This window comes from Neofelis nebulosa, chromosome 6, assembly GCF_028018385.1.
Source record: "Neofelis nebulosa isolate mNeoNeb1 chromosome 6, mNeoNeb1.pri, whole genome shotgun sequence".
In the NCBI taxonomy this organism is placed as follows: Eukaryota; Metazoa; Chordata; class Mammalia; order Carnivora; family Felidae; genus Neofelis; species Neofelis nebulosa.
Window position 1 is genome coordinate 52,295,337 of NC_080787.1, and position 26,413 is coordinate 52,321,749.

Sequence of the window (26,413 nt, forward strand, 5' to 3'; positions counted from 1 at the left end):
TTCATCAGCTTTGCTGTATTTATGCACTTGATTCACAGATCATTAGCCCTTCCTACCTGAGAAGGTAGATAATCTCGATATTTCTGTGTAGTGAAGGGAGAAAACAGCCAATCCTGTAATTCCACCTAACAAAAAATTCTAGTCACCATGACAGTTATCCTAAGAATGGGAAAAGTTATTTCTGCAGAGACATTTTCTTTGTTAGAACCATGACATAAGAGAGAATTCGATCATAACATCTTACATTGCAGACCAGTTTTAATTTCCTCCTGTACAGTATCAAAAGTAGAGAGATGGTGTTAACATTGTTAAAGAGCTTATTATGTGGCAGATACCATTCTAAGTGCTTGACACCTATTAACTCACTTAATTCTCATAACAACTCCATGAGGAAACTATTGTTGTTTTTATAATTATTTTTTAAATGATGATTCTAATGCATTGAGAAATTGAGTAATTTGCCTATGTAACAAAGCTAATCAGTAGCTGAGCTGGGATAAGCCCAGACAGTATTTGGCACCGGAGTGTGTGATCTTAACCACAAGGCTTCTCATGAGATGGAGGTAGAACAGGCTAAGATACAGTGGGAAATCAAGTGCTTAGTGACCTGCCCTTATTGTCCAAACGTACTAAAGCTGGATGAAGTGTCCTGACAACTTGCTCTAGATTCCCCCCACTGGTGTCATCTGAGGATTGTATCTCTGGAAATGGTACCTGAAGAGCCTGTCCTCCCAGGTGACTGGGCACAGGGAGCAATCTTCTTTCGTGAAGCTACCATGCTTGGGACGTTAACAGTGGTATGCACCAAGGGCCTGTGTGTGCATCATGCTCTACTAGGTACTGTGTGCAGTCAAACCAAGAAATGGTACAGAACTTAGGAATCTCACAGTCTACTAGGAAGCCAAAACACGGAACAAATGGGACACAGAAGTTAATGGAGTTTTCTTTATTTCAGGATGTGCCTACCTGGTGATTGAAAAAAAAGATTAACCAGCTGATTATTTCATCTAACAAGTTGGTGCAACTTTTGAACCTTAAAAAAGGAATTAACTAACCTTTCTGAGTTTCAGAAATTTTAGAGCAAAGGGGAGTCAATATGGATCAACAGTATTTTTTGAGGATGTGCTTGCTGCCCAGCACTGTGACTGACACGTTAAAATATGAAGACTATTGGAGGCAGATTGGTTGGTGGTGAGCACCCACTGTCTACCAGAGCATGGATCGATCCTGTGCCCTCCAGTGTTCAGCTGCTTGAGAATATTGTTCAAAGGAGGTGACAAATCCTATCCACAGATAAATATGGGCACAACTAGTAATAAAGAAATACTGTAAGGAAGAATTTTGTATAAGAAGAAAGAAACAAAGTTACTATTTCCAAGGAGCTTATACTTGCATTGGAAATAATATGATGTAAATTATGAAAAAGCTAGAGAAAACTATGTGACTATATCTGTGGGTACTGTGGATGCATAATCAATCGTGTAGCACTGAAACTAGTAAAGAGAAAAGCCAAATCATTTTAATGTTTATGTCAGCATTTACGTGGTCTTCTCTCAAGAATTTTTTAAGCCTATTTAAGATGGAGTGTGAGGAATGTATAACTTGTTTATAGCTTCTGATGTGATCTTTACAATAAGCTTGTCTGATGGGCTCAGTTTTAGGTGACAAAACATTTTTTAAAGTTATTTCTTTTACTCTGAAAGAGAGAGTGCACACGTGCACATGAGGAAGGGGGAGAGAGAGAGAGAGATGGAGAATCCCAAGCAGCCTCCACTGTGTCAGCATGGAGTCCAAACTGTGAGATCATGACCTGAGTGGAAACCAAGAGTCAGAAGCTCAACCGACTGAGCCACCCAGGCCCCCCTGTACTTTCTCATTTTTGATACTGAATAAGTACTGGTGTTTTTATCAAAAAGAAAGTTTATTTTTAAGTATAAGAGTAATCTTGGAAAAAAGAAGGTCCATAAGACAGTGAAGAGAATTTTATGCCACTTTCATAAATAATTAGCAAAAGGTGTGAATAGACTGAAGAATATGAGGAAAAAAAGCATTTAAAAAGTCTGGGGAAGGGGCGCCTGGGTGGCTCGGTCGGTTAAGCGTCCGACTTCGGCTCAGGTCATGATCTCACGGTCCATGAGTTCGAGCCCCGCGTCGGGCTCTGTGCTGACAGCTCAGAGCCTGGAGCCTGTTTCAGATTCTGTGTCCCTCTCTCTCTCTGCCCCTCCCCTGTTCATGCTCTGTCTCTCTCTGTCTCAGAAATAAATAAATGTTTAAAAAATAAATAAATTAAAAAAAATAAAAAGTCTGGGGAAGCAGTAACATTGGGGCAAGAAATAATGAGTGCATTTAATTACCTAAACATAGATGGGCAGACGATAATAAGAGTTGGAGGTGAGATTCTCAGAAAGGACAAAGGACTGTTTTCTAGAACAGGCAGTTCATAAGCAAAAGAAATGCACTCTTTGTTGCATTAAAGAGCTGATTCAGAAGATGATGGTAAATGAGTATGAAGCCAATTAAAAAGAATCTTTTCTGAAAGGGAAGCCAATCTGATTGTTGTTAGGACTTCTAAGTGTTTAAATAGTGTTGAGGGGGCACCTGCGTGGGTCAGTTGGTTAAGCATCCAACTTCGGCCCAGGTCATGACCTCATGGTTTGTGGGTTGGAGGCCCTCTTCAGGCTCTGTGCTGACAGCTCAGAGCCTGGAGTCTGTTTCAGTCCTGTGTCTCCCTTTCTTTTTGTGCCCCTTCCCTGCTCATACTCTCTCTGTCTCTCAAAAATGAATAAATGTTAAAAGAATATTTGTTTAAATAGTGTGAGAAGAGGGATAAATTCAGGGATTAAAAACAACAACAACAACATCTGATCCACTGCAGGATCCTCTGCCTAGAATCCTATGTGAATTGCAAAGGGTAGTCACTGGTTTCCTGAGCTTCCCTCAGTAGTCAAATGGCTAACTATAGAGTTCAGACCAGCCAACTAAAGAGTGTGTGGGGGCATCTGGCTGGCACAGTTGGTGGAACATGTGACTCTTGATCTTGGGGTCATGAATTCGAGCCTCGTGTTGGGTGTAGAGGTTACTTAAAATAAGATAATAAAATAAAAAAGATTATAAAATAGCTAAAGAGTGTAGATCTGTGCATGTGGGCAAGACATGGCAGGAAGGGCGTTAATGCTGTATAATGCATTAATTGATGATTCTGTGCTATTAGTTACAGCTCGGAATAATCTAGGTCTTATTGTAGTAAAGAGGACCATCCAAAGGTTGGCAGACAAAAGGGACAATTCATACACCATCTTCCTTTTGCCTGATTGCATGAGGTGTCTGCACCTGGCACTCCCTGTGCCATGCAGGGGTCAGAACCCCCAGAGAGACATGTTGAAGTTAGAGAAAATCCAGAGAAAGCCTGAAAAGTGGATTGGAGGCAGATTCACAAGGAGAAGGAGAGTAGGAAAGGAGGAAGAAAGGGAGGCAAGACTGGATGTTAATAATGTTAGTTTTCCTTGCAAGTAACAGAAACCGTGCTGGGCCTTTTCATGGGATACTTTATTTTATCTTCATAGCTCACTTATCTGCCAAGATAAGCTTGATACGCTAATCCAGTTTTTATTATTCTCAATTCATTGCAAGACTGTAGTGTTGTAGTGTATGTCCTTCCCTCACATTCTAGCTGTGTGACTTCAGGTGAGTGATTTAACTTCCCTATGTCTGGTTTCCTCATCTGTATCATGATCAGCATACAAGTTGTTGACATCTGGGGCTTTGTTTGCTAAAATCTGGGTACTCTAGAAAGAGGTGGCCATTTGAAATTTGAATTTTGACTTAGCCTTCCTCTCTTCCCCCAAAAGACTACTTCTCCTGGTGGCTCTTGGGCATGACATGGAGGGGCAGCTATTACAGCAGGCCTGATTTAGTTGTGTTTCTCATATTCATGTGTTTGCAAATGTGAGACAGTCTGTTAGGCTCGTGGGAAAAAAGGCCTTCCCCTGTCTGAGCCAGGAGCTGACACAAAGGCAAGAATGGAGCTAGATTGTTCCCATCATCTTTTGTTTTTAAATTAAAGGACCATGCATTTGAAGGGAGTGGTGAACCCAGAGAACCTTGGCTGAGGCACACTTAGAGGCTTATCGTTGTAGGCTCAAAATACATAATTTTATTAAAAGAAAATATGAACCTAATGCCTTCCAATGTTTTAATTATTTATCCACCGCTGTTTCAACTTGTCCTCTGATGTTGGCCGTGAGTCAGATGCAGATTTAAGCAGTGTTTTAGTGATTATTATGCCAGCATTAGCTTTTCTTCCCTATTAGAAATTAAATCAAAAGACATTTTTTTCTTGTTTTTAATTTATTTTTGTTTTATGACAGGGATGAAAAAATTAACGTTTAATGAAGGAAAATAAAAGCCTAAAACAGCTCAGTTAAAGGGGTTCAGAATGAGCCTCCCCAAAATGTGCCACATTGGCATATGGATTATTTTGAGCTGAAGGCGATCAAGGCCCAAGGGACTCCAGAAGAGCTTTTTACCTCCAAGTCCTCTGAGCATTTAGATAGAGGGCCTGATCTAGGAAGAGCGCTATCCAGAGATAACTACAGAGAGGGTAGGGGCACCTGAGTGGCTCGGTCAGTTCAGTGACTGACTCTTGATTTCAGCTCAGGTCATGATCTCATGGGTTCATGCTCTACGCTGCCAGTGCGGAGCCTGCTTGGAATTCTCTCTCTCCCTGTTTCTCTGTTCCTCTCCCTCCCCGCTTGTGCTCTCTTTCTCTGTCTCTGAAAATAAAGAAATAAACTTTAGGAAAAAAAAGAGTGTAGGCTAGGTTTGGTAAACTGGAGGAAGCTCAGCAAGGCCTGGAGATAAAATTCCTCTGTGTGTCCCACTGTCTCTGCCTGATAAGGCAAACATCTGTTTACCAAACATTTGCTCTTCCTATTTTCCTGTGAATTGTGGTTCTTCCCTTTGAAGCTCCAAGCTCCTATCCCATTCCTTAGCTCAGGATGCATATACACCTCAACTGCTAGGCTTGCCCTTGATCTCATATCTTTGGGGGTCCTGTATATATAAAATTAAATTTATTTTTCTCTGTTAATATATCTTATGTCAATTTTACTATTAGACCAGCCAAACAACCAGGCAGGGAAGAAGGAAGAAATTTTCTACCATCCCTACCTATGTATCCCTGTCAACTGGGTTCCAGAAAAAGAAAAAGAAAAAGAAAAAGAAAAAGAAAAAGAAAAAGAAAAAGAAAAAGAAAAAGAAAAAGAAAAAAAATATATATACATACATACACACATATATGCTCTCTATCTATATATCTATCTCTACCTCTATCTCTGTCATCTCTATCTCTATCTCTATCTCTATCTCTATCTCTATTTCTATCTCTACACAAACACTCCAGAAATGTAGGCTGCAAGGACAAAACCTGTTTGGAAGGAAGCAAGCCTCGGTGGGCCAAAGAGGTTGAATTCCTGCCTCAGAGAGTGCCTTTAGCTGGGTCTTTTAAGCTATTCTAGGCCTGAGCTTCCTTATTAGAAATAGGGTATACAAAATTCTGTTGTACCTTACATACTTACTCTATTTAATTCGATTTAAATGCCTATGTTTTGAGGCTTTAAAGTATGATTAGCACTTTGATGGAGCTGCACTAATCCATAATAATGTCTTAAAGTACTAGACAGAATTACCTGCTGAATAGAGGCAATTAAAATCTTTTGCCTTCCTGTACTTGAAGTAAGGATTAAATATGGACACTTCCTCTTCCATCTTTAATTCCCCACCTCTCTTGAGGAAGCAAATATAGGAGAAGTGGTGGCATTATTTGATATGTGGAATAGGAGAATCTACTTTTTTTTTTTTTTTTAGCCAGAGGATTGTAGACTCTGAAGGTTGGAAGAGGCCTTAGAAGTCAGGTAGTGCACCCATGGGATCTTCCATTTGAACGGTGAAACTGACCTGCAATTCTAGGGAAGAAGGCCAAGTGAGCTTACCTTGCATTTTTCACTTTTAAAGCAAATAGTTCTTTGAAAACTGTTTTAAAGAGAGCCTTTATCTAAATGATTGTCTACTGCTGCATAAATTATACTGTTTTAACCATAAGCTCATCTGCAAGCTAAATTAGGTACATGATGACAAAACCATGGAGGAAATACTTATTGCACTTTAAATTTCAGTGAATCTAGATGGAAATCAGCAATTAGTTAATCTAAGAAATCAGTAATTCAAGAAAAAAAGCAATGAAAGACACTGACTCTTTTGATAAATCCACAAAATGTCAGCTAAATGGCTGCTGGTTAAGGCATAGTACTGGACCCTTCAGAGAAACAGATGCAGTGTGATGTGTACTTTGTCCCCAGGAAGATTTTCCCAGTCATTTTCAGACCATATTTTCAGAAACCAAGGCCTCTTTGTAGAAAGTGGAGGTGTCACTTCTGGGGCCAAGGAGGTCCAAGAATGCACCAGGCCCCTTGTTACCTGCCTTGGTCCAAGGACTTTTAGGGGGAGAAAGGGTCCTCTTATTTCAACTGAAAACATTCTACCCTTTAAATAAAAGGTTGAAGATTATGCAATGTCTTTATTTCAGAAATACTAAAATTTTATAATCAAATATTAACACCCTACATACATATTTTTTGCATTTCTTTTCATTCTTTCCCTTTTCACAAGGTCATCGTAAATTCCTCAGAAGGGAAAAAATTTTGTTTGCTTAACAGAATTTTAAAAAGCCACGTTATGGCTATTGTTTTTCCCCTTCGGTTGTTTGGTGAAGAAACCAACATACTTTTTCTCTTCTTGGGTTTATTTTGGATTTCAAATCCAAGAAATTTAAATTTCTCTTTGTTAATTAAATTTAGATTTCTTTCAACGGACAAGGATTTACTAAATGCCTAGAATGGATTCAGAACAGAAGTTTATACCCAAGTGTAGCTAGGAGAAAGTATGGATATACAATAAATTTAAAATACAGCCCTGCTTATGAGGAGTTTATAGTCTAGTTGGGCAGACAAGAGGAAACCCCAAGAAGTCACAATGAGTAAGAGGGAGTTTCTTTATGGAAAAAATCCCTTTCTCCAGCTAACCTTCATGAGGTAAGGATGATTAAATAGAGTATGGGCTGATTAAGCAATCAGAAGAAATAAATCTTGTGGAAGAGAAATAAAAGCACCAGCTCGTAAGGGTGTTCCCCACATCACAAATAAAATGTTAACTGAAGAGAAAAACTAGTACCTTCGAAACACTCTGCTGCCAGGGGGCTTGGCATTTCCATAATGGTGCGGAAGGAGAGACATCTCTGATTTCCATAGTATTTTGTAATTAATTTGGTGCTCTTATGGAAAATTAATTGGTTTTTCGGTAATGAAATAGAAAGAAATATTCAGACTCTGGCATATTAAAAGAAATTCTCTTTAATAGACACAATGTCAGCCTGATAATGTGGTCTTGCTCCCTCAGGTGCTCAGATGCAGTTTCAGGGTAGCCCGAGAGAGCCTCGGTGGCTTAACAGTTAAGCAAGCTTCTCCCTTGCAACTAAAGCTAAGCAGATTAATTAAAACTTAAAAGCATTATGATTTAGTTATGAATAACAGTTTGCGGTGACAGAGCTCCCCGTCTATAATTCACCATAACAAAATGACACTTGGGCTCGCTGCTGCTATAATTAGCTTTTGATATACTATTTCTTGGAGATTTCTCGCCAGCCACAGCCGGGGTGTGTTTCCAGATGTCCTGCACATACTTAAAAATGGTAAACATTAATTTATAGGGATGACAGCTGTGGGTCAAGTTTGAGGTTGATTGATAATTCCTTATTCAAATGTGTGCCTATGCGGCTTCATTTGTCATCTCCTAGTGAAACAGAAAGCCATTCTACCACATTCCTGGTTAATATTTCATTTTTTTTCATAAATTATCTGTAAAGGCAAAAGCAATAGAATTTAGACCTTTCTCCACCAAATGGCATGGAATATTAATGGAGCTGAGGGTTTTTAAAAATTATTTTGCAGCCAGAAGGGTTGTGATTTGTTAACCTGACACATTTGTATTTGCACAGTGCTAAGCACACAGTGGGCGCTCAATAAATGCTGCCCAGTGACTGTGAGGGAGCTCAAAACACTTTCTAGATGACAGACCATAATTCCTCCAAGCAGCCTTCCCATTTTATAAATTAAGAAACAGCAGACCTGAGAAGTTTTCCTAAGAGGTGATAAAGTGATTCATCTCTAGGTCACACTCAACTTGAGAACACAGAAAATGACCTGTGCTCACAGAAAATCTATTCTTTCTGATTTATTTATTTGGTTGGACTCAAAGTACACATCTTGCCAAACCTTCTTTCTTTCTGACTCCCTATATGGAGCCAAAATAGATTCCTGAAACATAAAGAAAAAGTCAGTCATTTAGCAGATAATCTTATCTGTAAGGCACCAATATGGTTGACTGAATTTGCCACCAGTTATGAAATGACAATTTGTGTAGGATTTTCGTACTTTGGGTACATGGCCATGATCAGAATGGGTGAATCCCTGCTATGGAAATGTAGTCTAAAATGACAGGATAACAAAGACCTCATCAGTACAATAAAATATGCAGTGCAACTAGTTATTAGGTATTAGGCAGACCATGTATCTGGAAGACGACCAATTTTGAACAACTCTAAGTGCTATAGCACTGTGTAACCAGCTACTTACTTTATATTACTTTAACCCAATTCTTCCAAACAAGGGACTAGACCCTCTTACTGTGTTACCAGAAACAAATTGAGATTTAAAATGATCTATGGCTTCCTGGAAAAAAGGAATGCTTGCCATTTACACTTCATAGTAACTTAATTATGAATATGTTATCTTACAAAGCATCCCTCTAAACCAGAAAATTTTACTTCAGTAGATCCATATGCAAAATAAGGAAATTAAGATGCAAAGAATTTTGGTGACTTGCCTAAGGTCAAACGTAATTTTGCAGGTGAACAAAAAATAAAATTCAGCGAGTTTTTTTAAAGGTTGAATTGCATGTTTTCCAACAAAAGTGTTGACATTATTAAGTTTTTTATCCTTTTCTCTATGCTAAATGCTCATGAAAATCTAATTTTTTTAATTTTATTCTTTTTTTTAATGTTTATTAATTTTTGAGAGAGAGAGAGAGAGACCGTGAGCAGGGGTGTGGCAGAGAGAGAGGGAGATACAGAATATGAAGCAGGCTTCAGTCTCCGAGCTTTCAGCACACAGCCAACACAGGGCTTGAACCTATGTACCCTGAGATGGTGACCTGAGCCGAAGTCAGACGCTTAACCGACTGAGCCACCCAGGCCCCCGAAACTCGAATTTTTTGACCATGCCACCCAATCACAAAATAGGTATTCGTTCGATCTTGGGTGGACAAATAAGCAGAACAGGTTGTAGTAAACTCATAAGGTAAAAGTTTTGTTTCGTTTTGTTTTGTTTTTGTATTTTGGGGAGTTTGTTAATTCTGCTCAGATGGGTTGGAGAAATTGTCGCGGATGGTTGACATATACAGTTGATAGTGGGAGCAATTTCATTTCTCGGGCTTATTTATGATTGCAACACCAGCACAAAAGGGCAAGAAAAACATTTTAGTATTTATAGTACATCATTTGGAAACATTGGGTGATAATCATGGCATTTTATTTTTTAAATAATCAAGATTCATAAAGCAATCAGTGATAAATTTGCAATGCAAATCAAAATTGTAAAGTGTATAAACCTATCATAGAATGTCAAGTAAAAACAGAAACTTATAAAAATTTAAATAATACAACTGCAATCATTCAATAAAAATATTATTTGCTAAGTTCAATAGAAATAAATCATTACGTTAAAAAAAGCTAACCAGAAAGTAAAAAAAAATTCTTGAAAATGAAAAATAGAGTAACACTGGACCTTTTAAATTAAATATTGTAATTCCATAAAAGAATGGGGCTCCTGGGTTGCCCAGTCAGTTGAGAGGGAGACTTTGGCTCAGGTCATGATCTCACGCTTTGTGGGTTTGAGCCCTGCTTTGGGCTCTGTGCTGACAGGTCAGAGCCTGGAGCCTGCTTTGGATTCTGTGTCTCCCTCTCTCTCTGCCTGTCCCCCACTTGTGCTCTGTTTCTTTCTGTCTCAAAAATAAACATTAAATTTTTTTAAATATTGTAATTCCATAAAAACAAAGTATTACCAATAATATTTTTAAGCTGTAAGTGTATCTTTGATAAAAACTTTCCATCTATATAAGCAGTTTTTCAGACTCAATGCTGGTTATAGCTAGAGTAGTAATAAGCTAAATACTTTAACTTCAGATAATTTCATGTCGTATTCATCTAAGAGAATTTTCTAAACAATTTGTTTTTGAGGGGGAGGACTGAGGACAACAATTTTTTAAAGTAATCTCCTTTGATTTTGATTTCAATTAAAACCATCAGTTGTCTTCTTTAGTCTTTATGTTTAACTCTGTGCTTAGCTTTAGTATTTATCTTTTTCTAAAGCTTTGTTACTGATATCAATTTTAGTGGTCCTGTTGTTGATTTTCTAATTTGGTAAGTCTTTGAGTTGGAGTAAGAGTTACCCACACAATAGGAATTTTTCTTTGTCGATTCTCTTTTTCTTTCTCCTCTTATGAATTATGGAGTTAACACTTTCTAAATCAGGGAAACTATCTGATGCAAAATGTTAATTTTAAATTGTGTGTGTGTGTGTGTGTGTTTGTACATACAAAGAGAGAGAGAGAACATCATGTTGTACATGATTCATATTTCTAACTTTTTCTTTCTCTCCACAACCACATTCCACCAAATAGAATCTCTGGCGTTTCATATGCAAACACCACACTCTGACTGGTTAATTGACTGGTTAATATTGTGGAGAATATTGTCTGCTGCTCCATACAACATCCATTCTTGTGGACTTAAGAATGTTCTGTCTAACTTAACACTGGGATAAGCTTGCTGCTTCTTGGCAGCTGCTGAAATGCTACTAATATTTTGGAGGAAACTAAGAATGATGCCTCCTTCGTCTTTGGCCACTAGGGAACTCAGAGGTCATTTGCTATCCATTCTTATATACAGGTGTACACTTTGTATACTAATTTTATCCCATTTCAATCACTTATCTACCCTAAATTTCCCTTTGCCATTTGGCATTTTTAAAAATTTTTTTTACATTTATTTATTTTGTAAGAGAGAGAGAGAGAGACAGAGCACAAGCAGGGGAGGGGCAGAGAGAGAGTGGGAGACACCAAACCCGAAGCAGGCTCCAGGCTCTGAGCTGTCAGCACAGAGCCCGATGTGGGGCTCAAACCCACAAACCGCGAGATCATGACCTGAGCCGAAGTCGGACGCTTAACCAACTGAGCCACTCAGGCGCCCCATTTGGCATTTTTTCCTATGATATTATGTCCATTTGTTAGAGGCCTCATTTTTGCTTGTTTTTTAGAAAAAGCAAAAATAGAGAACACAAAGATGAAAGAACTAAGAAGGAGGAAAATTACAAAAAGGAGAGAAAAGGAAGAAGAGAATGGAAAATCTTAAATGAGCTAAACAATTATACAGCTAATTTGGATTGAGTAAAGAGCTAAGCAAATGGTTGACACACCATCACTGCTTTCTTAGCAAATCAAATCTTGGGATCCTTTTTTAATGTTCTTTTTTGCTTAACCTCTTATGAACTTATTTTGATATGAGTTCCGGGTTGGCAAGCCCTGCGTCTCATTCATCTTTGAATCTCTCCAGCCCTCCCTGATGTCTAGCACTTTGTCTAGAACATAATAGAAACTTAATAAGTAGGAACTGATTGAAATATATTATGCAATACTCAGATTTTCAGGATGGCATGAAATATTTTGGTACTTACATTTTGGTTGGTTCTTTTAATTATTTCATCAGAAACACAATAATCAGGGGGAAAGAAACATCTAGTGCTTACGGTGGGGGTAGAAATGTCGATGATTTTTCTTCTGCACGAAAAGGACACAGCTCTTTCAAATTCAGCAGCTGAGTGGATCCATATGCCTTCCAGGCAGAATGTAGCCAGGGTAATGCTACAGATAATGTAATTAATTAACCCTTTTGTAGTCTTAGGATTTCAAACTTCTAGGTAATGGCATTTGTATAGTAATTTCCCTTGGTTCTATATAAGATCTTTAGTAGAATCACAAAATAAGATTTGCATTTAAATGTAAATGGTGGAAGGAAGGCAGTGAAAGTTATTAAAATGAACACTTGATAAATTTGGATAAAAGTGGCTTAGTACAATAAACTATATCTTACATGATCATTTGTATTCTGGAAATCATTGGTGAATGCCCACGGTTGTTTAATCTTTGCTTTGTCACTTCTGTTCTGGTTTGGTTTGATAATCAGCATTTCTTTTTAAATGAATGGTGATATCAAACTCGTGGAGAGAAATAACCATATTTTATAGAAGCCAGTGAGCTTAAAATGATTTAGTCACTCTAGAATGTGTTCCAAGTACATTTATAACAGGAAACGGGTGCATAGAGAGGCCCAGTGAATGAATGACTTGTTGAAATGAAGGTCATCTAGTCAGTCTGTCCCTTAATGAGACTCAAGACCAGAGTGTCATCTCATAGACCACAGCAGAGCACAATGCTAAATGCATAAAGGGAATGGAGGAGCCCAGTGCAGAAAATGGCAAAAAAAAAAAAAAAAAAAAAAAACAGTCTATGTAAACTTATCAATTTATAGATATTCTTAAGGTGTGTTAGTTAGTCCTGAAAATTGACCACTAAGGTTGATATTTGCCACGGAGAAATATCACATAATAAAAAGTCCCGCATATTTGAAAATAACTAAAAGTTGTTCATATGTTCAGTCTCTCCTTTTTCCCTTTTTCTCTCCCTCTCTGCTTCCTCTTCTCTGCTCCTCCTCCATTTCCACTCATGAATTTTGTAAAGTGAATGGAACACATTTCTAAATAATTCTCTTGCTGTTGTATTACAATTCTACCCAGTCTGAGACAGTTCTTCATGTTTCCCTTACAAGATTTTTTTTTACCACAACTCTTCCCTCAATTATGGAAATCAGGGGTACTAATGTATCCAGTATTCATTTGTATTGGGAATTAATAGTAGTTATTTAATTGTGAGCCTTTAAACAGATCATTAAAAAATTTACAATAAAGTTTTCCCCAAATGTCATTGCAATGCCAATAAAAAAACGATGAATAGACTGAATACAGTAGTAAGTAAAACCCTGCTATTTCACTTCTGGGACTCTACTCTTTGCTCAGCCTGAGGTCTTTTGCTGAAAATGAGATTGGTTGCCCCAGTTTAGTTTTAGAAGATAATTTATAACAAAAAAAGTGGATGATAGTCATATTAGTAAACAAGCACAGAGGATGAAATGAGTGGGGTGACTGGACAATGCTAGAATGACACAATGGCAAAAGGTGTGCAAGGCGACAGGGGAGGGATTTCTGTGAGAAGGTGCACTAGATGTTTCTTTCTAGGGGAATTTAATACATGAAGCAAGTTGACTCAGCTTTATGCTAGTATCAAATGTACTCTCTGATGTAGATTATCTTTTTATTCATCCGTGAAGATTTCAAGTTTGGCCATAGAACAGGATTGTGAGTCTCTGACAAGAAACAGAAATAATATCAGGCATTTGAAAACTGAAGGCGCACTTGTTGAGATGTACAGGAATGGGAAGTTTAGGGATTTTGAACAATATATCCCACATACAGACTTTGTGAGATAATTGTCTACTTTGACGTAGCCTTTGTGATGACTTAGGATTGTATGGCATCCTTTTGGTAGGGTTTTGGATAGCTAGGCATAAGTTGTTATAAATAGAAAAGAACATTGTTTTATAACATAAATTTTCACGTGGATTTATTTGACTTGAGTCATACTCTGTGACTCCTGATATAACACATATACCATTTATATTAAACCGTATCTTTAAAGCTATAGTTAGCTCTGTGGGTAGGGATAGAAGTGAAGGATTTCCATTCCTCTTGTTTTGTACTTTCCTCTGGGCATTGTGTTGTACTTTGGTCTTTGTCAGATTGGAAGCTCTGAAAGCATGTGCTCCAAGTGGGAGGTGTGTTTCCACACTCCTCCCCAAGTCTAGTATGAAGTCACATGCCCAGGGGACTTCCAGTAAACAGAAATTTATTGCTACAACTGCAACCACCAGATATAAAGATCAATAGGATAAAAAACTGAGTCCTACCCCAGGCTCTATGGTAATTTTGTTTAGACGAAACCCCAGGCCCAATAAGGAGGCTCTATGAACAGGAAAGACTGGAGGAGAAGGAAAATGTATGTAGTTTCTTAATAAGGGATGAAACAAACTTGTTGAATGTGGAAAAGCTCTCCTCAGCACCTTTCATGGACTACATGGGAAGGAGTGAGATCACATTTCTCTTCAAATTTGCCAAACTCCTTCCTCTCACAGTATCCAAGAAAACAGATGCAGTGGACTGCCTAGCTCACAAGATGATCCTGCTCCCAAGTCTGAGTGTGTAGAAATGCTTTTGCCCTCCAAGGATGACTTGGGTAAAAGGTCTGCAACTTGTGATCCAAGCTCCTTGGCCTCTGTTGCCCGTGTTCTTTTCCTCTACCTTTACTTTTGAAATGTTGGTTCAGTTTGCGTTGAGAAATAAGGAGCCTCTTTTATCAAAGGGAACAGAGGTATGGTAGTTGGTTATTGTCATTCACATTCTCCATCTAAATGTAATGCCAGCATGTTTTGTGTTGCATTTTAACAAATGTACATTTTGTATAGGGGGATCGAGCTGATTTGTAAAGCCCTTTGGAGTTTTGTTTTGTTTTGTTTTTAACACGTAATTTTGCAAGAAAAGCTTGGCAGTGGTTTTAGGGGACAATTAAAAAAGAAAAAGAAGTGGGGACATCAATGACGGGTCTCTCCTGCACTTCTGAAGGATTTTAAAGCCATGCCTAATTTTCAGATCTATGAACTTATAATGTTTTCTAGTCCCACCTTGAATGTGTACAAAATAACAGCATTTGAGCCACTGATGCCATGGCTTTCAGATCTGTCCTAAGGATTTTTTTCTTCATATACAGGGGCTCCCTGGAATATCAAAAATTCTCTAGTCAGTAGTTTTGTTTTTTTTTTTTTTTTGAATTACAGATTTGTCAAACTGCAGGGGCTTTGAAAAGGAGGTCTCCTTGTTGTGTTTTTCTCATTTCCCTTTCCTTCCTTACACTTCACTGTATCAATATTGTGTTTTCCTTGAACTTTCTTTCATTGCTGTTGCAGAAATTGATCCTTCTTTGTATTCCCTTCCCCAAACTTTTCCAACTCAATGTATCTTGTGGCACATGGCTACAGACAAGCACTTTAATAAATAGACTAAAGAAATATTCCGAAATGTGGCTAATGATAGAGAATAATATGTATCATAGCAAAACCATAATTTAATTAGACAAATTATACCCCAAAGTGTGATATTATGCTAATATTGAAATACTGACTATGAAGAATTTATATTATTGGGGGAAATATTCATTATATGATAAATTATTATAGCAACTATGAAGCTATGGATAAATACAATCTCAATTACATACAAAAGTACATACATAGAAAGAAGATAGTACACCAAAATAGGCAAAAATTATCTCTGACTGTCGGTATTATTTTATAAATATCCTTCAAGGAGCATGGATTTGTAGCATAAATTACTGACACTGATTTACCTAGAACCCACTGGGTACTTGGTACTGTGCTATGTGTGTGGAGCTATTATCACATTTAATCCTTGCCACACCCTATAAAGTAGATATTAATTTCATTTTATAAAGAAGGAGCCCACATTTCAGAAATGTTGAATAAGTTATATTACATCACATAGCTAGCAATAATAATTATTATCCTCATTTTACATGTGAAAACACCCAGGCTCAGAGAGATGAATTAACTTGCTCAAGGTCATCTTGCAAATAAGTAGCAGGGCAGGTTTGAACCCAAATCTTTTTGGCTCCAAATGTCCTGGTGTTTCCAGTATATCACAGTACTCTCTAAAACCAAACATAAAATGACAATGATGACAAAAAAAAAGTGTGATAAAGAAAGAGAAGGATATCCAGTGGAAAAGAAAAGGAGTTTTTTATCTCTAATTTTTTTCAGCTGGTTCTTGCTGATCCCTCTGATGGTTGTCTAGAGATCATGCAATATCTGTGAAAACACATAGTAACATTTTCATAGGATTGACCTTCTGAAAATCTCAAAATTCACATTGTGGATGTTTTCTGGTGTGTCAATAAATGTTTTGTTATTGTTATTCTAGCTAGTAATAATCCTAGTTTGACACAAGTTACACTTCAAGCAGAGAGAGAGTTGAAAAGTTTGTATTTATTCTCAGTCTGCAAATAATGCATGCTATGGGATTATATTCATATAATGTTTTTTCCTTGGCTAATGGTTTCCTGTCTGTTACTGGGCTCAGAAAATGCATATAAAAAGTGCAAACATTACTGGCATAAATATGGTATGTCACCAAAAACTGCTGTGGAAACTCAAAAGATAGATAAGAAATAATGAGGTTTATAGATTCATTAGCATTTGAATGATGAAGCATGTATATGTGTTACTCCTTTGATCAATATTGCCCTGGAGGGAAAGTACTGTATTTAATTGTCTTTCCCAGACCTTCCACTGTGGACATCTGGTTGCTATGCAGTCCCATAGCAGGACATTTCATTGCCTCAGTGTTGTAGAATTCGGGTTCCTATTTTATTACCAGCAATGGCATAAGTTACAAGGATATGTATGAAATCTCTTGGTCAGAATGCTAGAAACATTTTCAGTAGGCCATCTCTTCTGTTTTATCTACATTGGCCAGACTTGACTTGCATGCATGTTCTGTCATTCTAGGTTGTTGTTAAATTTCAGTGATTTTATTATATATGTTATATACATCTGAGAGCTGCTTCATTAAATGAGTTTCACTGAACTATGAATGGTTCCTTTTTGTAGATGCCTTTCATTTTGCAATTACCCAAACCATTTGCAAAATTGCGTGAACATACAAGGCCAAAACAATATTTTATTGTGGAAAAAAACAAGTGCATTACAGTTAGAGCAACCTGGCTTCAATACTAACATCATTGTTTCTAGCTGTGGTATTCAGGGAATTATTCAATACATTATGCCTTAGTTTCCTCATCTGTGAAATGGGAACATTAATAGTTCATGGAATCTTGAAGAGCATTAAGTAACATAAAAAAGCCTGACTCGTTATACCAATTATTTTCTTTCTTTTTTTTTTTTTAACCTCTTCTCAATGATCTGTACTGACAAAATGGTCAGAGTGAACTAGTGTATGTAGTAATAATCTAAAACAAGATTTGCTACAAAAAGATTACTCTTTTTGTACATACTATAGAAATACAGTATGTAACTTTTGTGGGGGAGAGACAGACGTTTGTCTGTTTGAAGCTCCTACTAAAATTATTGCCCAAAATGCTGGCCACTTGACAGAGAGGAGTATGCTGCAGAAACAAACACAAGGCTCAGGGCAGCCAGTAGCTATTGTGGGGTATCACATATGCCTTGCATAAAATATAAAGTGCATATTCTGTAAGTGGATAATTGAGAATTTCTTATATTCAGTTTCCTTGCTTATGACCTGGTGGCACACATGAGGGATGGGGTAATCCAGGAGTTAATGGAGGGCAAATTTTAAAATGCCCCGAAACTTATCTTGCTATAGAGAAGGATGCCAGTGTCTACCAGGTTTCTGCTTGTTAATTTCTATGGTTGCTGCTACTGGGGAAATTGTCCTCATTTGCATTGTCTTTCAGTGACCTACCTGGAGGCAAACACCTGCAGACACTTTATGTTCACAGAAGTATCACTTGGGACAGAGACCCACATCCATTCAGTGCAACCAACTATGTTAAAATAACATTATGGGCAAATATTTCAAAGCTTAACATTTCAAATGATCGCTTCACATACTATTTTACCCCCTCTTATTGTTCATGAGTAATATATATTGCTGCCAACATAACTTCTTGGCCTCTCCTTTGCTCTGTGTGTTTTTAACTTTGCAGATGGAATTCTTACAGACTTTTAATTGTCAGAATTCAATTACTGCATTCACTTTTTTTTTCTTTTTAAGAGAGAGGAAAAAGTCCCTGATGAAAGAATGATTTTATTTCAGTTGAAAATAAAGAATGAATAAGAACTAATAAAAAGGAAATGCATTTGGAGATGTGACTAGGTATATGTTACTTATAAATTATGCATGTGTGCATGATTACATATTAAAGAGAATCTGTTAGTCATAAAAATTATCATTTGCATATTGTTTCATATATAAATGTGTTTATTCTCAGTACAAGTATATATGCATATATAATGGAAAATCTATATTTTCCACACAATTGTAATTTATAAATTTTACTTTTTAAGAAAAAATAGTCTGGAAAAGAAAATTCTGAATATGTATCCTTTTTTTTAAGGTGTAATTCCTTTTTAAAAACGATTTCCTTAGGTTGCTTGCAGCATTCTCCAAATTAATAGTTTGGAGTCGAAAAGTGTCCTTTCTTGAATTAATGTTCAAAGTCTCCTTTTTATTTATTTATTTTTATTTGTATATATGTATGTGTGTGCTTAAAAGTTACAACAAAATAGATTCAGGTGTTTGGGGGTTACAAGAGATTTTTAGAAAGCACTCCTTCCCTCTGTATTGTTAAGATACTGTTTGCATTGAAGTTATAAACTTTATGTTTGGCTTAGTTACAGAGCACACTGGAGGAGGAAAATCACGCCATATTTAAAGAAATGAGGTTAAGAATTTTCTAAGTGATTATGACGTAATTAACATGTTGAGCACAAATGCCATAGAAATGTAGTTGGTTATTATTATTGTTTTTTTTTTTTTTTCTAATCACTGAAACAATTAAAAAGTCTGCCTTAAAGACTTTTTCCCCTCAGGCAGTTATACTTAAAGGTTCTTGTATTTAGGTTTCAGCTTTTCATTTCAATTATTTTCAACCATGGAAATAAAGAATAAAGTTGTGAGCAATCTATTATCATGTAACATTCACCAACTAATCTTTTTATTGTCATTGAGAAGCATCAGGTAGTGTATTGAATTTTTCTGTATATCGATGAGGAACCTGGGTCATAGGAAGTATTTTGTTACATATAGGTGCAGAGAAACAGGACATGGTCAATAACCCTGGGACTCACATTACAGGAGCAACCAACAGATGATTTCCCATCTCTAATAAGTCTATAAAACCTCAGGCCAAGACACCTTCATTCACCATGTTAACCTATTCATTGCCATGGAATAGTTACCATCTTGCTTATGAATGTGTCATCTCTCTTCAACTCGACTACAAGTTAAAGAGGGCTTAATTCTTTTTCCTTACCTTTTGAGTCTAATCTGTCTAGCATTATACTTTCTATAAGTATAAAGATTCAAGATTTATTAAGTATCTGATTGAAAAAAAATTCCTATGGGTATTGTAGTGCAAATAGAATGATTTACTTTATAGAGTTTAATTTTTTTTTTTTTTAATGTTTATTTATTTTTGAGACAGAGAGAGACAGAGCATGAACGGGGGAGGGTCAGAGAGAGGGAGACACAGAATCGGAAACAGGCTCCAGGCTCCGAGCTGTCAGCACAGAGCCCGACGCGGGGCTCGAACTCACGGACCGCGAGATCATGACCTGAGCCAAAGTCGGCCGCCCAACCGACTGAGCCACCCAGGCGCCCCAATAGAGTTTAAATATTTAAAGAAATGAGAGGAATGTAGCGGATCTAGAAATAAGTGACTCTTTAGAAATAATTCTTTATTTCTATTGATGTCATCCATATATCTCAGGACTAAGTATCACTTATTGTGGCTTTTAATAAAGGTCACTTTCTGTTTTATTCTAAGAAGATATCAGATGTCCCCCAGGCCCACGCAGCAGAATCTGCCTTCTCTTCATGAGCAGAATTTGAGATTTACTAATCTCACAGGCCGTAGCTGTCAAGCAGGGAAGATGAGGCATTTCTACTCCTCAGATCAGGTAAAATAAACCCTTGCTTTAACAGAGTATTTGGGTTTTGTTTGAATCCGAATTATCTACCCTAAAGAACTATAGTACTCACATGTTGAATATATTTGCTCATCTTTTCATTTCACTTGTATAGAATGATTCAGCAAGAGATTTCTGAGTAAGAAATTGGAAATGCACAGAACAGCTAGGAGAAGAGTTGCCCAACTCCCCATTAGAATTTGAGACCAGCTCAATGATGAGTGGATAGACATGATCCCTCCCTCTGATGGAATTAATATTAATTCGGAAAACCCAACACCAGCGACTTATCACCCCCTGATAGTGTGTACCCTAAGTAAGGGGGCAGAGAAGGAGGCAAACGTGTTTGCACTGTCTATCCTTCCCGCTGCCCATTGACGGGTAGTGGAATTAGAAGTTTTGAGGATAAATTTCTCCTCAAGCAGTCTCTCTTCCTAGTTTTTCCATGAAGAAACCTCACGCAAATCTGGAAATATTAATAGACTAATTACCAGTGCCTTAATTTGCAAGTCCGATTCGTTTTTCCTTCTCACCCTTCTGGCCCACCCCCTCTCCTCCTTCATATATTTCAGCAAGGGAAAAGAGGATCAAGGTGGTGGTGGGGGGGGGGCAGTGAACTTAGCCACAAAATAAGTCAAGGGAGAAATGAAGTACTAATTAAGAAAGCCGGGGTGTTATGCAAATGGCTCATGCACCGAAGGCAGCCTAATGAATGTGCCCGGAGTGGATGGGGCGTCTTCGCCGCGCCGACAGCTGGCTCCCAGGAAGGTCAGGCGCAGGCGGGCGCGCGGGAGCATAATCCTTCAGATTGGCAGCTCTGCCCCCTGGTCACCGTTTGATTATCTCCCAAATTGCTGTATTTCACAGAGATAATGATTTTTTATGGTCACAGATTTGAAGACAACTGCTGTATCCTCAGGGTTGTCGTTCTGCAAGGAGACGCTGCTGCTTCCTTCAGAAGAGGGAGAGGGCGAGAGAGAGAGACAGAGAGAGAGAGAGAGACAGAGAGAGAGAGAGAGAGAGACAGAGACAGAGAGAGAGACAGAGAGAGACAGAGACAGGGACAGGGACAGAGACAGAGAGTTTCTTTCCTTTTCTCTGCCTCGCAACTTACTTCCCGGAATGTTTTATTATCATAACGAAAGCAGTATACCTTATTAAGGGAACGACCCCAGTTCCAATTAATCCCAGTCTTTTCCCTATTCTTTAGCTGTTGCTTGGGTCTGGGAGTCCTTTTCTCTGGTCTTCCAAGTGTTCCAGTACTTTCTCCTACTCACGAGAAGGAGGTGGTTCTCTCTGCAAAAACCTAAAATAGTTTGGACTTCAGAAGAGGAGGGGAGGATGCAAATAGCAGCTCACAAGAATTGTGTGTGTGTTGGGGGGTGGTGCACACGCCTGTGTGCGTGCGCTGTTTGCCACGCGTCATTGCTTACCGCCTGTCCTCCGAGAGCTGAAGGCCACGCGGGTGGGAAGCCCACAGGTCACCTCCTCTGACCCCAGTTGGAGCTTGCCTAGGGTAAGGAATAAGGCTGTGACTCAAGGTCTCTTTTAAGTTCTTTTAAAAAGCCTTCAAGGTGGGAACCTTTGGCTGGAGCTCCCAAGTGGGATTTTCATTTAATTTGAATGTAAAAGCAATCAGGAAAAAAAAAAAAAAAGAAAAGTTTAACCATATGATTACATCCCTTGAAGACTGGGTTATTTAGCATTGGCTCTATGATTGCCTGTGAGCTTAGGGCTTACAGGAACATACTTACTTTTCTTTAAGAGAATGATACAGAAGCTCTCTGGTGAACTTGACTTTCTATTTATACTGGGGACATTACTATAGTGCTTTGGACCCATTTTTCTGCAAGGATGCTCTTCTGAGCTGATAAGGGGTCATCGAGGTGTTCCAACTGGAAGAACTACAACTTACAAACCATTTATGTTTTAGTTCAGCCTTAAGTATGCCAACACTGCTGGCATTTTAATACTTATGAAGAAAAGGATTGCCTGGGATTCATATTTTAAATCACCTCCCTCCTCTTAATTGAAGAAAAAGGTAAATGGTGTAAATGAAGCCCATTTGGCTTGAGGTCTTGCTGGTGCTTATCTAGAAACCATGAATTCAGTGGTGTCTCCATATATCCCTATCAAATTTTAATTTCCTCATGTTTTTGATTGTTTCTAGGTATGTTTAGTTAATATGCATTTATTGTTTTTAATATACAGGTTATTTTTATGTGGGGTTCTGTGTGTTTATCTATGGAGCTGTCTTTCAGAATAAAAAAAAAGGGTTGGTTCTGTCATTTAGTTTCCTGAGTCTGTGGCTTAAAAAAGATACAAAACTGAGTGCTTCTGCAAGCCAAATACCCACACATCATTAGGTCCTAGCCATTTCTTTTTTAACCTGAAAGGCCTGTCTCTACTCCCAGGTGAGTTTACATGGAGACATAAGTTAACAGCCTCACTAAGAGATAACATGCTTCTCTGGCATTTTGGTGTATGCTCATATTATGAGTAGCAAAGCCTTGTTATTATTTGTTTTTAGACATTATATCATTCTTTCATGGGTTTCAGGGATTGCTCTAGGAGTAAAGAAAAACATCTAGCAAAGTAAGGGGGCAGCGTGAAGGGGTTGGGATTGCTGTTTTAGTGGGATGGCCAGGCCTCTGCTGCAGTTGATATTGAGCTGAGACATGGGAAATCGGTGTCCATATCAAAAGGCAGAGGAAATGGCAAATTGTAAGGCTTTGAGGTGAGATCATGTATGCCTTGAGAAACAGCAAGGAGGACACTGTATTTGGAATGGAATTAAGAAGAAAAGAGTGGGATAGGAGAATTGAGCATGGTCTTGGAGTCAGGTCATATGAGCTTCATAGATGATGGGAAGGAACACAGAATTCCTCTTTATGTGGAATAGACAGCTTTAAACATTTTTTTGCAAATGGACATTGAGGATTTCCTTTGATCACAATTATAAAAACACTGAAGTGAACATCCTTGTATATAAGCCTTTGCTTACTTGCTAATGTGTTCATTCATTCACTAAGTAAGTACCATTATTATTTTTTTCTTAAAAAAATTTTAAGTTTATTTATTTTGAGAGAGACAGAGACAGCATGAGTGGGGGAGGGGCAGAGAGAGGGGAGGAGAGAGAGAATCCCAAGCAGGCTCTTTGCTGCCGGCACAGAGCTCAATGTGGCGCTTGAACCCATGAACTGTGAGATCATGACCTGAGCCAAAACTAAGAGTGAAACACTTAACCAACTGAACCATCCAGGTGCTCCTAAAAAAATATTAGTGAGTGTCTACTGTGTGCCAGCTGCTGTGGTAGACACTGGGGATCCAACTCTGGAGAGATCAGGCAAAGTCTTTCTCCACATGGAGCTTACAATACATGGGGTATGTGATGTCCCATATTTATCCTCAGGATATATTCTAATTATTTCTTAAGGAAATGATCTTAGAAATGGAAGTACTCCATCAAAAAGAATGCACATTTCAAATCATACACACATGAATTACCTATTAAAAAATAAATATACCTCTGCCCTCCAGAAAAGTTGTAACAATGCATACACCAACGATCAGTGGATAAATTCCCTGAGGGAGGAGAGGGATCTATTCCCTCTCCTCCACAGAGGATGCCCCAAAAAGGAAATACTGGTAAGAGAAAAAAAAATGTATTTCTTTTTTTTTCAATTTGTGTTTTCCCAATTACTAAATTAGTTGAATATTTCACATTTTATATTTTCATTGTCTTACTAAATTCAAAGTCGGTACATTTGTTGCTAATTCTCAACACACAGGCTGGATATTACTTATGATTTATTCGTAATAATAATAACAAACTACAGCCACAAAAACTAATAGGTACAAAGCACTTCCTTAGTGCCAGCACAGTGCTAAACTCTTAAACACATCATTTCATCTAATCCTCACCCTATTTAGGGGAAAAAGCACTATGGTTTTCATTTCAACCCGTTAGACTGTAAGCTCTCTGAGGCAGGGACCCCACTGGCTTTGTTCACCACTATTTGCCTCTGAGTCTGGCACAAGAACTGGCCCATGTAAAAAGTCATATACATTTATCACATACTATATTTACAGATGAAAATTTGAAGCATAGCGATTTTAAATAACAAAATTCCGTAGCTCATAACTGGTAATACAATTTCAGAAATTTTACTCTTAGCCTGGGTGATTTTAGTTACTCATTAACAAAATTTTCTGCAATCACAAAGGTGGGCACATCACCACTTCTGGCCTTCTATGTGCTTGAAGTCTGATTCATTGTGCTATAGTGGTACTTTCTTAATTTTTTTCAAGGGTCATGCTGATTTTATGTAACTATTCTTTGCAATAGAGGCAATGTGACATATAATCCATAATTTACCTCGTAGCCCTGTCTGCCCCTTAAGCTCCAGAGTTTTCTTTTAACTGCCTGCTTAATTACTCTACCTACGTCTTTGGTTATCGTACCCAATACAGAACTCTGTTGTAACCCCACTGTCCCAACCTGCTTTCCACCTAAACTCACTGATCTCAGTAAAAGGGTACCAAAATTCATTCACGTGCTCAGGTCAAAAACAGAACTGTCGTCTTTGATTGCCAGCTTCTACTCACACTTCACTGCACATTCCCAAGAGAGTTTACCTTTGACACATTCCTGATCTGGTGGTGTTTATTCCAACATCTGCTCTCACCTTAGTCCAGGCCCTCATCATTTCTTGCCTCCTTCTGCATCTCCCCTTCCATTTTTGCCTGCTTGTGGCCTATTACCAGAATGATCTTCAGAAACGTAAATCGATTTCCTGCTCAAAACCTTCAGTGATTTCTGATTGTATTTGGAATGTTTGGCTTCTCAAATCCTTCCAAATCTGCTCCCTGCCCTCCCCTTTTAACTTATCTTTGTCCTGGCCTCCACACCCCACCTGTATGCCTTCTTGCTGGTACCTGAGTGCATCAAACTGATTTCACACTTAGGCCTTTGCTTGCTGTTCCCTCATGTCTTCATCCACCACTTCATTCAGGTGCCTGCTCAAATGTCTTCTCCTTAGAGAAGCTGCCTCTGACCACTGGACACAAGCAGTGTCTCCCCAACCCATGACTCTCCTTCACTGTCGATTATCTTCTCTGTTAAAATGTGAATTCCCTAGGGCAGAGACTCTGACCTGATCAACCACAGAACCACACTTGGCATATATTGGGCAATCAGTAAATATATTTGAATGAATGAATGCATGAATGCATGGAACTGAATTTTATGCCTTTTCAAATAAATGATTTTACTCAGTTAAAAAGAAACAAGCCAACCAAATATCAAGCCACCTGATCTGATTTCCTTTGGAAAATGTGATCATCATTCTTGTAGTGTGAGACAAAATAGTAGATGCTCAATAACTGCTATTTGAAAATCTTAGGTTAATTGAATTTTGTTTTAATGATTCCAACCAGTGTTTGGATAGTAATAGTGAAATCTTGAGCTCAGAGTGGTCCCATTCTGTCTATTCATGATCTGAAATGCCCTTCTTGTCCCTCGATGTAATGAATTCAGCTCATGTAATTTATGTGTCATATACTGCTGGGTGGTAAATTCTTGGAAGGGGTTAGAAAAGTGGACATTTAGGGTTGGTGTGATGGCTTAGAAAGAGTATTAGGATAGAAGGGCACACTATCTTAAGTCCTCTGAGCTTAGTGCCTTTCTAGACACAGACCTGTCTCAGAAGGCTTGCTGAGTTAGACAAGCTGGTTGGAGCTTTGTCTCAGGAAAGGACACATTCAGACAGCACTGTTTCCCCAATTCTAGACATTGTCTCTTCTCCACATCTCCAGAAGACAGTGCCCTCACCCCCTGCCCATTATGGACAAATCCTACTTTGTATGTGCAACTTTATGCTAAAGAGTGAAGTAAAGGCCCCATCCAAAACTGTCTCTTAAGGTGAAGTACGTTAAAACTAGGCTAAAAGAGGTGCTAGGTAGGCTATACCATATCACAGAGTTAAGTAAAAGGAAAGCTGTTTTAAATTGTATTATTTTCTCAAAATCTTTCAAAATGAAAATGGCATAAAAGGGTATACAATGAAAATTCCCCCCACCCTGACCCGCTGCTCTTCTGTCTTCTCAGCACTTGGTTTCCCTCCTCAGACAATACCAGTTTTTCATAAGTCTTTCCAGTAATAGTTTATATAATAAATAAGGAAATATGTGCATGCTATTTATTTGTCATATGTGTATGTGTGTGTGCATCTAATGTCATTTTTATGCATTTAAAATATATGAACAGTAGAAGATCATATTATTCTGCACCTTGCTTTTTTGGTTGTTGTTGGAAAAGCAGTGTAATAAACTTCTTTTAAAAGCAAAGACTGGAGCTAGACTGCCTCACTTCAAATTTTGGCTGTGTCA

General features: G+C 38.0%; 1 long non-coding RNA gene across 1 annotated transcript in view; it reads left to right on the forward strand.

The window, feature by feature from the left end:
• Positions 1–21,439: 21,439 nt before the first annotated feature.
• LOC131514338 (uncharacterized) overlaps positions 21,440–26,413 on the forward strand; it is a 479,074-nt gene continuing 474,100 nt past the window's right edge. Inside the window, exon 1 of the long non-coding RNA XR_009263032.1 lies at positions 21,440–21,539. This is a non-coding gene — a long non-coding RNA (uncharacterized LOC131514338). The remainder of the gene's footprint in view (positions 21,540–26,413) is intronic.